This window comes from Solanum stenotomum, chromosome 6 (genome assembly GCF_019186545.1).
Source record: "Solanum stenotomum isolate F172 chromosome 6, ASM1918654v1, whole genome shotgun sequence".
In the NCBI taxonomy this organism is placed as follows: Eukaryota; Viridiplantae; Streptophyta; class Magnoliopsida; order Solanales; family Solanaceae; genus Solanum; species Solanum stenotomum.
The window spans coordinates 37,588,173-37,601,716 of record NC_064287.1 but is presented as its reverse complement, the minus strand read 5'-3'; the positions used below and the strand labels follow the sequence as shown (position 1 = coordinate 37,601,716).

The following is a 13,544-nucleotide window of genomic DNA, read 5'->3' as shown; positions in this document are numbered from 1 at the left end:
ACGAGAACGAGTCTGACCATGATGAGGTCCGAAACCAGATGACTTCACAAGAAACAACATCAATAGAAGAGGTAAGGGCATTAAGACAACAAATGGCAGATATGTACGAAGCTTGGACGAGTGGACAAGCTCCGCCTTCTTCAATACGCGACTATCTAAATACAAACATGCCACCCTCTATCCAAGTGTCGACAAATGATCCCATTTATCCACCTAGATTCGGCCCCTATGCTAACACATCCAACGTCGCTGGAACTTCTACGGTGCGCCCTTTAAGTACCCCTATGATGAGTAATCCACTTTTTATGCCAACTGCACCGACTAATATCATTCCACAGCCAACAAAGATGTCCAACAATGATCCTTCGTCCAAAGTTCCTCATGATCATGGTTATACCCTTGAAGAGGCAATTAAAATTCCAAGCTCGTATCCCCACATCCATCAATATAGTTCCCCTATCGAAGTTGAAAAGACGGTTAAAAATGAGGAACATGAAGAGTTGGCAAAGAAAATGAAGAGTTTGGAACAGAGCATAAGAGATATGCAGGGACTAGGAAGCCACAAAGGCATCTCATTCAGCGATTTGTGCATGTTTCCCCATGTCCATTTGCCTGTTGGTTTTAAAACTCCAAAGTTTGAGAAATACGATGGTCACGGAGACCCCATAGCTCATTTGAAGAGATATTGCAATCAACTGAGGGGTGCAGAGGGCAAAGAAGAGTTGCTTATGGCCTATTTTGGGGAAAGCCTAGTGGGAATTGCATCCGAATGGTTCATAGACCAGGATATTGCCAACTGGCATACATGGGATGATTTGGCTCGATGTTTTATGCAACAATTCCAATACAATATTGACATTGTGCCAGACCGCTCCTCATTAGCCAACACGAAGAAAAAGACCACGAAAAATTTTCATGAATATGCCGTTAGATGGAGAGAGCAAGCTGCTAGGGTTAAACCATCAATGAAGGAGTCAGAGATGATTGACGTTTTTCTCCAAGCGCAAGAACCTGATTACTTTCACTATTTGCTTTCTGCCGTCGGGAAGACATTCGCTGAAGTTATTAAGGTTGGGGAAATGGTGGAAAATGGCTCAAGTCTGGAAAGATTGTAAGCCAAGCTGCCTTAAAAGCCACAACACAAGTGCTTCAAAATGGTTCTGGAAATATTTGAGGGAAGAAGAGAAGGGAGGATGTAGCTACGGTAGTATCAACACCTCGGACCTATGTCCAAGATAATCCCCCGCAATACTATTTTCCTCCCCAAGCTCCACAATATCCCATCCCATACTCTCCATATCCCGTGTTCAGCGCACAACCAATTGTCCCCCCTTCTTATCCGCAATGGCGTCCAATTCCTTAAAATCATCCACCACCCCCACAAATTCACCAAAATACTGTTAGACTTCCTTTTCGTCCTAGAAAAGAATACAAGAAGGGAAATGGAGCTAAGGATGAATTCACCCATATTGGAGAATCATATGCTAGCTTGTTTCAAAAATTAAGGACGTTGAATGTTTTGAGCCCTATTGAAAGAAAGATGTCAAATCCTCCCCCAAGAAATCTAGATTATTCTCAACACTGCGCTTATTGTTCTGATGCCCCAGGGCACAACATAGAGAGGTGTTGGTACTTGAAAAAGGCGATTCAAGATTTGATCGATTCTCATCGAATAATCGTTGAAAACCCAAATGGACCAAACATCAATCAAAATCCACTACCCAGGCATACTGAAGCAAACATGTTAGAAATGATGAAGGGTTGCGAAGAAGTTGCAGTCCCATACAAGCCAATCCTTAAGGTTGGAACTGGCATGGAAAATTCGGCGAATGTTGTTGACTTGACAAAAATGGTGCCTTCAGAGGCAGAAAGAACGTCGAAAAAGTTAAGCCCATCAAACACACCCATCCTAACTATGAAAGGAGCACTTGAAGATGTTTGGGCAAGTCAGAGAGAGGCAAGATTGGTTGTTCCAAGAGGGTCAGACAAGCCTATCTTGATCGTGCAAGGTGCCTATATTCCACCTGTGATCATTAGGCCAGTGTCCCAACTTCCAATGACTAACCCCAAGGCTGTCCCTTGGAATTATGAGCCAACCGTCGTGACATACAAAGGGAAAGAAATCAATGAAGAAGTAGATGAAATAGGAGGAATGACTCGTTCGGGAAGATGCTATGCCCCAGCTGAATTAAGGAAGAATAAAAATGACCAAATGCAAGTTAAAAGTCCAGTCACTGAAGGGGAGGCAGAGCAGTTCTTAAGAAAGATGAAATTGTCAGACTACTCCATTGTGGAACAGTTAAGGAAAACTCCAGCCCAAATCTCTTTGTTGTCATTGTTAATACATTCAGATGATCATCGTAAAGCTGTAATGAAGATTCTGAACGAAGCACATGTTCCTAATGAAGTTACAGTGAGTCAGTTAGAGAAGATTGCTGGGAGAATCTTTGAGGTAAACCAAATCACCTTTTCAGATGACGAACTACCAGTGGAAGGTACGAGACATAACCAAAGCCTTCATATCACTGTAAAGGGTGAGCTTTCATATGTCACTCGAGTTCTAATTGACGGAGGGTCTGGGGGCAAATATTTGTCCCTTGTCAACTCTACAAAAATTGAATGTTAATGTCGAAAGGGTACGACCCAACAACGTATGTGTTAGGGCTTTTGATGGGTCCAAAACAGATGCCATTGGAGAGATAGAGCTCATACTGAAAATAGGGCCTGTCGATTTCACCGTAAATTTTCAAGTGCTGAATATCAATGCATCCTACAATCTATTGTTGGGAAGACCATGGGTGCATAGAGCTGGGGCAGTCCCATCTACGTTGCATCAAATGATTAAGTTTGAATACGACCGACAAGAAGTGATTGTTCATGGTGAGGGGGATCTGTCAGTCTACAAAGACTCTTCCCTCCCTTTTATCAAGGCAAGTAACGATAATGAGGCATTGGTTTATCAAGATTTTGAGGTAGTGGTTGTTGAGCATATCCTCGAGGGGAATCTCATTTCAAAACCGCAACTGCCCATGGCATCCGTGATGATGGTAAATGAAATGCTGAAGCATGGTTTTGAACCAGGTAAAGGCTTGGGGATCTTCTTGCAAGGGAGAGCTTATCCGGTGAGTCCACGAAAGAGTCTGGGTACTTTTGGCTTAGGATACAAGCCTAAAGTCGAGGACAAAATGAAGGCCAAGAAGCAGAAGAGAGATGTATGGTCACTTACCAAGCCTATACCACCCATATACAAATCTTTCCTCAAGGCCCGCACAACAGAATCTTCTGAGTCACCACGCCCAGAGCCAGTGCTGGAGGTTCACGAAGAACTGATCAACTATTTTCAAGATTTATTTGTCGAGGCTGATATACTTGAACTCGGAGAAGGCACTAGCGACAGAGATGTGCAATTTATTGGTCCTGATGTCCAGCTGAACAATTGGGAAGCCACTCCTCTCCCCATTAAGAATGAGTCTTGGTAGTCTGCCTTGTTTTTCTTTTTGTCATCCGATTTATTCAAGGGTTGTAATTTGGATTTTGTCTCGTCGTTTTATTTCAAACTCTCTATTTTCCTTTTCAATAGGATGTAATTGTGTTTTTATTTCAGTCTAATATATTTATTTTGTTTTCTTCTATACAGTTCTTTCTATGCCGATTCTAGTGATATGACATGCATGCAGAATTTTTCACCGGATCTTAAAATCCAATCTAATCTTCGACCTAATCCTGAAATTATAAGTCAAGAAATCGAATATGATGAAGACGAGGTATTTGAAGAAGTAAGCAGGGATTTCAAATCTTTTGAGAATAAATCAAACCCAAATATGAGTGAAACTGAGACGATAAATTTAGGGGATCATGAAAATGTTAAAGAGACTAAGATAAGCGTACATACTCGACATCAAAAAGAGGATATAATCTAGGCTCTATTTGATTACAAGGATGTTTTTGCATCATCTTATGATGAAATGCCTGGATTAAGCACTGACATGGTGGTTCACAAGTTGCCGATTGACCCTAAGTTCCCTCCAATAAAGCAAAAGTTGAGAAAGATTAAAACTGACATGAGTGTAATAATTAAAGAGGAAATCACAAAGCAACTTGAGGCCAAAGTCATTCGAGTCGCTCAATATCCTTCTTGGTTAGCCAACATCGTACCTGTCCCTAAGAAAGACGGCAAAGTTCGAATGTGTGTTGATTATCGTGATTTGAACAAAGCAAGTCCAAAAGATGGCTTTCCTTTGCCCAACATGCATATTTTGTTGGACAATTGTACTAAACATGAGGTTGCATCTTTTGTGGATTGCTATGCGGGTTATCATCAGATTATTATAGATGATGAAGAAGCAGAAAAAACATCTTTTATCATACCATAGGGTACATATTGTTATCGAGTCATGCCATTTGGATTAAAAAATGCGGGTGCAACTTATATGAGGGCAATGACAACTATGTTTCATGATATGATGCATAAAGAAATCGAAGTTTATGTGGATGATGTGATCATTAAATCAAAAAAGCAGTCAAATCATGTGCAAGACTTAAGAAGATTCTTCGAAAGGCTTCGCAGGTATAATCTCAAGCTTAATCCTGCAAAATGTGTATTTGGAGTACCATCAGGAAAACTTTTGGGGTTTATAGTCAGTCGATGAGGTATCAAGTTAGATCCTTCAAAAATAAAAGTCATTCAGGAACTGCCACCTCCGAAGAATAAAACTGAGGTTATGAGCCTTCTAGGAAGGTTAAACTACATCAGCAGATTCATTGCTTAGCTCACAACAACTTGCGAGCCCATTTTTAAGTTGTTAAAGAAGAATGCCACAGTCGAATGGACCGAAGAATGTCGAGAGGCTTTTGAAAGGATTAAGAATTACTTATCGAATCCCCCTGTGTTGGTTCCTCCTGAGCCGGGCAGACCATTGATATTATATATGTCAGTACTGGATAATTCTTTTGGATGTGTATTGGGCCAGCATGATGGCACTGGGAAGAAAGAGCAGGCCATTTATTACCTCAGCAAGAAATTTACCGTTTATGAATCGAAGTACACCCTTCTTGAAAGAACGTGTTGTGCCTTAACTTGGGTAGCACAGAAGTTGAAGCACTATCTTTCATCTTATACCACTTATCTCATTTCTCGTATGGATCCGTTAAAATACATTTTTCAAAAGCCCATGCCCACGGGCAGGCTTGCGAAATGGCAAATATTACTCACAGAGTTTGACATTATCTATGTGACGCGGACCGCAATGAAGGCTCAAGCCTTGGCAGATCACTTGGCAGAGAACCCTATTGATGATGAATATGAACCACTTAAGACCTACTTTCCAGACGAAGAGGTATCATGTATCGATGAAGTTATTCATAATAAGGATCAAGAATGGAAGTTGTTCTTTGACGGTGCTGCTAACAATAAGGGAGTTGGGATAGGAGCAGTTCTTATGTCTGAATTAGGGGAATATTTCCCTATAACAGCCCAACTTAGATTCTATTGTACTAATAATATGTCAGAGTATAAGGCTTGCATCTTGGGTTTGAGGTTAGCTGCTGACATGGGCATCCAAGAGTTGCTAGTGCTAGGAGACTCAGATTTACTGGTCCATCAAATTCAAGGAGAATGGGAGACTCGTGACCCAAAGCTCATACCATATCAACATTGTTTACAAGATCTTTGTCAACGGTTTGTGTCAATAAAGTTTAGACACATTCCTAGAGTTCATAATGAGATTGCTGATGCATTGGCAACTTTATCTTCGATGCTCCAACATCCTGACGAAGCTCATATCGACCCTTTGTACATACAGATTCGTGATCAATATGCTTATTGCAACATGGTGGATGAAGAATTTGACGGTAAACCTTGGTTCCATGATATTAAAACATATCTTCAGTTCGGAGAATGTCCTACTAATACCACTAGTAATCAAAAAAGGACTATTCGGCGACTAGCTAGCGGTTTTTTCTTAAGCGGAGGCATATTATACAAGAAAACACCTGATTTGGGTCTTCTAAGATGTGTAAATTCTAAAGAGGCTTCAACAATCATGATTGAAGTACACTCAGGAGTTTGTGGACCTCACATGAATGGATATGTTTTGGCAAAGAAGATACTTCGAGCAGGTTATTATTGGCTCACCATGGAGCGGGATTCTATACGATTCGTTCGTAAGTGTCATAAATGTCAAATACATGGTGATTTGATACATTCTCCTCCCTCCGAGTTGCATACGATGTCTGCTCTATGGCCTTTCGTGGCATGGGGAATGGATGTGATTGGACCAATAGAACCAAAAGCGTCGAATGGTCATAGGTTCATCCTAGTGGCCATTGATTACTTTACAAAGTGAGTGGAAGCAGTAACTTTCAAGTCAGTGACCAAGAAGGTCGTGGTGGATTTCATTCATTTCAACATCATCTGTCGATTTGGTATTCCAAAGGCAATTGTTACCGATAATGCTGCAAATCTCAACAGTCACTTAATGCAAGAGGTATGCCGTCAATTTAAGATTGAACATCGAAATTCGACTCCTTATCGCCCAAAAGCAAATGGGGCTGTAGAAGCCGCCAACAAAAATATAAAAAAGATACTTCGTAAAATGGTGCAAAGTTCTCGACAATGGCATGAAAAGTTGCCTTTTGCTTTGTTGGGTTATCGCACTACAGTTCGTACGTCAATGGGTGCCACCCCCTATTCACTGGTATATGGGACTGAGGCAGTTATACCTGTAGAGGTTGAGATTTCATCCTTGCGAATTGTTGTAGAGGCTGAAATTGATGACGATGAGTGGATCAGAACACATTTGGAGCAATTAAGTTTGATTGATGAGAAGCGAATGACATCAGTATGCCATGGACAATTGTACCAGAAAAGAATGGCACGAGCATACAACAAAAAGGTGCGTCCCAGACGTTTCGAAGAGGGTCAATTAGTGTTGAGGTGTATTCTGCCACACCAGGCTGAAGTCAAAGGCAAATTTTCTCCAAATTGGAAAGGACCATTCATTGTAAAGAAGGTATTATCCAATGGTGCTCTTTACTTAGCAGATATAGAAGGCAAAATGACAGAAATGGTCATCAATGCTGATGCTGTGAAGAGATATTATATATGATGTGATTTTTTGATATTAGAAACCCTTATGTTTGGACTTGACATTTCAAAGGTTGATGTAATAGAAATTTTTGGTTTTGTGTCTAAGTATTAATTCATATGTTGTCACCCTTGTTGAGAGTTAATTTACTTTCTTGGTTCGTGTGCTTCCTTGGCTCTTCCAAAAAAAAAAGGGAGAAGGGACAAATATACCCCCGAACTTTTGTAAATGGTATGTGTATACCCTTCGTTATACTTTTAGGACGTCAGTATCCTTGCCGTCCAAATTTTGGAGCATATATACCCTTTAAGTTAACGGTGGTACACGTGTCTCGATCTTAACCACTGACCTAATATTTGTTAAATTTCTGCCCAAAATTAAAAAAATCCACCCGAATTAATTTAGAAATCCGCCCAAATACATAATACCCATAACCCAAAAATATTAATCAAATCCCCAAATCAATTCACTTAATTTCAAATTAAGCAACTTAAACACTTGTTTAGCAGCATCTTTCCCCATCTTCATCCCCAAATCATCCTCAACACTCAATTCTCCAATTTCTCCTCAACTTTCTCATAGAAGAAGAAGACCCATCCAAACAAGCACAAAGACTGATACTAGGATTAGGATTTGGTTAAGTAGTAGGGTTAGATTTGTTTGGAGAGAAGAGGTGAATGAGAAAGAGAAGGAGTTTTGGGTCGGAGTAGGATCTTAAATTAGGTGTTTTATTTTAAACAAACTCAGAATATGAAAAAAAAAAATCAACTCATAGAGGAGTTATTCCTCAAAGCCAAAATCAACAGCAATTGTCAATAGTCGCTGTTCTACCAGCATTCCAAAAAACTAAGTACCATAGTTGTCTTCTTGATATTTATATAAGACTCTACTTTTACTTCCCTAAATTTCTCGAATAAACTGAAGTATCTACTAATTTACTAAAATCTGAGTTATCCAATCTTATACTTGGCTTCTCCCTCGAATCATCTTGGAAAAAGATTGTATTTAGATGGTCTGTCTCTTTATGAATTGTGGAAGGGGAGATCTTAAGGTGTGTTGGCCTTCTTGGCTAATGATTTAAAATGTTTTGCGTGTTTCTTCTCTGTTCCAGCAGAAGGCTTACTGTCAAGTTGATGAGCATTTCCTTTCTTCTTGTGCTCATTCACAAGGGACATGGGCAAATTACTTCCATTCATTATGATACTGTAGTTGTTAGAAAGCCGATCTTGGATCTCTTCTCTAAAGGATTCCAATTTCTCCCGAGTATTAATCACCCGAGTATTGATGAACCATCAGGGATCTGGCTGTATCCTCGTTGACGGAAGCTGCTTTGATTGATACTCGTTCTTCAATATTTTGCCCTTTCGATCACGCTTCGGCCTACAATTATACATCTTCAGCCGCCGTGTAGTGGCGGAGCTACGGTTGCCACTTTTGTTCTTCTCCCTTAGGTGAATTGATTTGAGGATTTGGGTTAAAATTTTCGGGTCATGGGTATTATGTATTTGGGTGGGTTTCTAGATTAATTCGGGTGGATTTTTTTTAATTTTGGGTAGAAATTTAACAAATATCAAGTCAGTGGTTAGGATCGCGACACGTGTACCACCGTTAACTTAAAGGGTATATATGCTCCAAAATTTGAACGGCAAGGATACTGATGTCCTAATAGTATAACGAAGGATATACACATACCATTTACAAAAGTTCGGGGGTATATTTGTCCTTTTTCCCAAAAAAAATAATAAAAATAAAAATAAAAAAAATCAATCTGCATGAACTACGTTTGACCTGATTCTTGTTTCGATAAGATACGTAGGCAACCCTGGCGTGGGGTTCGGTCTAACCAAATAAAAAATCCAAAATTCCATGTTTGTAAAAAACTGGGGCAAAAGCCATTTTATTTATTTATTTATTTATTTTCTTTTTTTTTTCTATCCCAAAGCTAAAGTCAATCTCATCATTTAAAGTCGTATTTGAGCCTTCATCTTGTCATTTCTTTCTAACCTTGTATAAAAGTTGTGTTTCAATCAAAGAAAGACCTTTGGATCAACCTTTGAAATGTCAAGAGTAAGTATGTTAAGGGTAGAAATGATGAAACCTTGAGAGAGTCTTATTGGTGAAAACCCTAACTCGGCATCATAAGGCGAAAGTGAAAAAAAAAAAAAGGAGAGAGTCTTATTGGTGAAAACCCTAACTGGGCAATCATAAGGCGAATGTGAGTTGAGAGAAATAAAATGAGAGTTTTATTGGTGAAAACCCTAACGGGCACCATGAGGCGAATGTGAGTTAAAAGAAACAAAAATGAGAGAGTCTTATTGGTGAAAACCCTAACTCGGCATCATAAGGCGAAAGTGAAAAAAAAAAAAAAAGGAGAGTCTTATTGGTGAAAACCCTAATTGGGCATCATAAGGCGAATGTGAGTTGAGAGAAATAAAATGAGAGAGTTTTATTGGTGAAAACCCTAACGGGCACCATGAGGCGAATGTGAGTTGAAGGATTCAAAGTGAAAGAGTTTTTAGTGGCAAAAACCCTCGTGGACATCATAAGGTGAATAAGAGTTTGAAATTAGTTATGACTTCGTCAAATAGTTGGAACTCCACATTAGGATTAGATGATCAATAATGGTTGATGAATAGATTGGATGGACAAATCGAGTAATCAATTCAAATTGCATGTCATGATCAATAGAGTCGGCTACCACATTCAGATAAGTTTTTCTTTCTTCCTCTTTCTAAAAGAGAGTCTTCATCGAATCATTTTTTGCTATTTTCGTGTAGTATATATTTTTCTTCCACTTTTTATCGTTTTGTTTCATATGTCTTTGAGTCGAGTTTATGTCCAGAAAGTAAGAAAGGATTTCGAGACTTGTTACCAACTCTAAATTTGTACAATGCAAAGCATCAGGCCAATGAGTTATCATCTGTCGGCAAGTTTTGAATTCAAAAGAAGTCCATGATTTAATGAAGGGTAAACAATGAGTGTCATGACGTGAAGACGGATACGGGATTTAAGTATCTCGAAGAAAGCAAATTTGGGTGCATACATTCAATCAATAACGAGCATTGGCCGGTTGGGAATAAGTAAAACATGACAAGTGCTAGCCATCCTCGTCAAAATGCAAAACCACAAACCAACCACCACGTTTTTAAACTCACAAATTTTCTTTGTTGAAGCAGGGGCACAAGTTATTTCGAGATCAAAGATCCAAAAACCTAGATGTTCAATTTAGTCTATGAAGAGCTAAATGGCAACATTGCACAAGAATTATAGTCCATATTGGGTAAGTGTTTGTTTGTCTTATTAGTCTATGGAACATAGTGTAGCAAGGACCCTCCTGAATAATGGGATGTAATATAGCAAGGACCCTCCTGAATAATGGGATGTAGTATAGCAAGGACCCTCCTGAATAATGGGACGTAGTATAGCAAGGACCCTTCTGGATAATAGGACTAGACTGACATAATTTTATTTAACCGGTTCATCATGAAGAATGGAGTTGGTGTAAACACGCATAAGCCTTCTAAAGAGTACATCGCGACAAAGCTCGAATCGTTCAAAGTCTCGATTTAAAAGCTAAGCACCATCTTTTATTTCTCTCACAAAATTTTCTTATATTAAACTGGGGCAAAATTTTGTGTTATTAGTTTTGTTTGTTTTAATTTCAGGAATCTAGTGATAGAATGGGGTCAATCCACATTTCCAGCTCAGCATCTTGGATGGAAAATAGTGTAATTTTCAAGATCAATTTCGATTGAAGAAACAGCAGCTCATTCTAAAAAAAAAAAAAACACACACACAGTCAATAACCAAGTACTAGTAAAAGGAACCTACCTGGAGAAAGACGTTTACCTTTGAACTCATTTGAGATGAAAATCAATATCTCATAACTCAAGAAGCGCGAAGACTCAAGTCAAGGTTCAAAAAAAAAAAGCTACATAGATAGGGTCGTGTACTTGTATTTCCTTTAATTTTTTCATCTTTTATATTCATGTAACAATAGGAGTCGCGAACTGGAGCCTCAAGGGGACCTCACTTGACTTCCAACTCATCATTTCATCTCCTTGAACTACACGTGACCTGATTCCCCTATAACCCGGGATATGTAGGATGTCCAAAACTAGGACTCGGTCGCATATTTTTCTTTTCGAATAAGAGTCCATTCAAAACTTGTCACGTTGTCTACTTCTTTGTCTGAAAACTCTTCGTGTTTTCAGTCAAAGAGGGGCAAACTATAGACACATAATTTTTTACCGAACTTAAAATTTTACACCATTTTTAGAGCAGAAATATTTTTATAAATATAAATTAAATATTTTAACTTTTCTCTTATTTTATTAAGTTTATTTTAAAAGATTTGAAAACAACAAAATATAATCACTTTTTAAGGTAAGTTTTATTGTCAATTGTTTAAAAAGAAATGAAAGATTACAAAAAATCTATATTTGAAATTAAGTTTTTATAAATAAGCTAGTATTATTTAATTGATCTTATCTTATAGCTAGTTGACTTTTTCTTAGATTTTTATTCATTTTAAATAATTAGTTGATATGCTATTATAATCTATTATTTTAAGAGTAAAATAAAACTAAAACTAAAGTAAATAAAAAATAACCTAATTAATCTAACAAACCTACCCCACTCCTATACCTACCAAAAGACATACTACACGTAAGAAAATAAAAGGAAAAGAAGAGCAAAAACAGTTGGATGCTTTTTAAAATAAATAAACAAATAAACAACAACAATACCATACACCCCACACACTCCCACTTTCCCACAATTCTCTACACTCCCTCACATTCTCCTCAACTAAACAGCTCACTACCCACTCCTATACCCACTAGACTACTACTAAAATCTGCAAGAAAAAGAAAAAAAACCTATCCTATATATAGGACACATACGTACAAACCAAAAAAAAAAGAGGAGAAAGAAAAAAGAGGACACACAAAAAAGGCATACATAGAGAGATAGGCATTAAAAAAAAGCAATACATATTGTACTTTCTCACATTCTGGTTGAAGATTTAGAAATCTATTTTCGCGGTTTCAAGTTCGTGGCTCCTGATTATTTGTCATTTCTTCTCGTTAACTAATTTTCACAAGAGGTAACATTTATTTGTATTTTTATTTTTTGCATAATTTTATGTCATTATTGTGCAAGAATTAATTTCAATATATTGAAGTTGTTCAGATTTCGTATGTGTTCAATCTGTTAATATTATTAATGTTGTGTACTGAAATATATTCGAACATGCTATATGACATGTGAGTATTTCTTACATGCTTAAGAGTCCATTCCTCGCTCTTTTTCCTTAATTAATTATCAAAGTTTTTATGTTTGTGTCTTACTAAGTTGAATGAATTCTTTGTTTGATAGTATTTAGAAAAGTATTAAGTCATGTTTTATGCTATAATATGTGTGTTGTCTTGATATTTAGGGTTCTAACAAAACATAATAATAATAAGTTTGTTAGGATAAGGAGAAGCTACGAAGACAAATTAAAATTAAAATAGATTAAAAAGAAAAAGAAAATGAATGTACAGAATGTCAAACAAAAAAAATTATTATTATAAAAATATAAAAAAGGAACAACGAAAAAAAAATAATGAAACAAAAGGAAAAAAAAAAAAAAGCAAAAACATAGAACGACAAAAATTAAAGTAAAAAGCAAAGAAGAAAAACAGAATGAAAAAGAAAAAAAATAATGGTACAGAACGTTTAAAAAAAAAAAGAAACTTACAAAGAACAACAAAAATAAAAAAATAATAATATAAAATTAATAAAACAAAGTGTTCCTATTATTCTATATGATAGGTAGATAATATTAGTTTAAATTTAGTATAAATACTAAAGATTTTTTTTATTTTTTTTATTTTTTATCTTTTCTCTAAAAAGGGCCTTTTATGGGTTCATTAATTATATTATTAGATTTGGTTTAATAACTTACAAAAAATAAAAGTTTTATCTTAAGATTTTTTTTTTACTTTATTGTTAATAAAATAGGTCAACATGTGTCATTAATCATTAGTTGAAGCGTGATTTTAATTCATATGTTTGTCTTATTCAAAATTTATTATTTAGATTTAGAATAGTAAAAAGTAAATATATAAATTAACCATGCTTTGTTTTGTTAATATCTGGAAGCATAATTGTGTCAAGATGATAAGATTCAACATAATAAAATTTAGTAAGCCGAGTGGGGTAATTGAAATATAGGAAAATTTTTGAACACTATAATATTTTGATGTCTCTATCTATTTTAGACTATTTTAATATAGTCATAGGTATTTATTAGGCTCTATTATACATTATATGAGTAATAAAAATTAAATTTCATCTCAATTAAGAATGTGGTTCCACATCTTTTTGAGATACTTAATAAATTCAAGGATGCGGTTACGCACCTTGACCAAATTATTTTGATAATTAATTTTGTTAATTCAAACCAAGAAGTGT

General features: G+C 36.7%; 1 pseudogene; it reads left to right on the top strand.

Moving 5' to 3' along the window:
- The first annotated feature begins 1,753 nt into the window (after positions 1 to 1,753).
- On the top strand, positions 1,754 to 7,106 carry LOC125869371 (uncharacterized; annotated as a pseudogene).
- Positions 7,107 to 13,544: the final 6,438 nt, after the last annotated feature.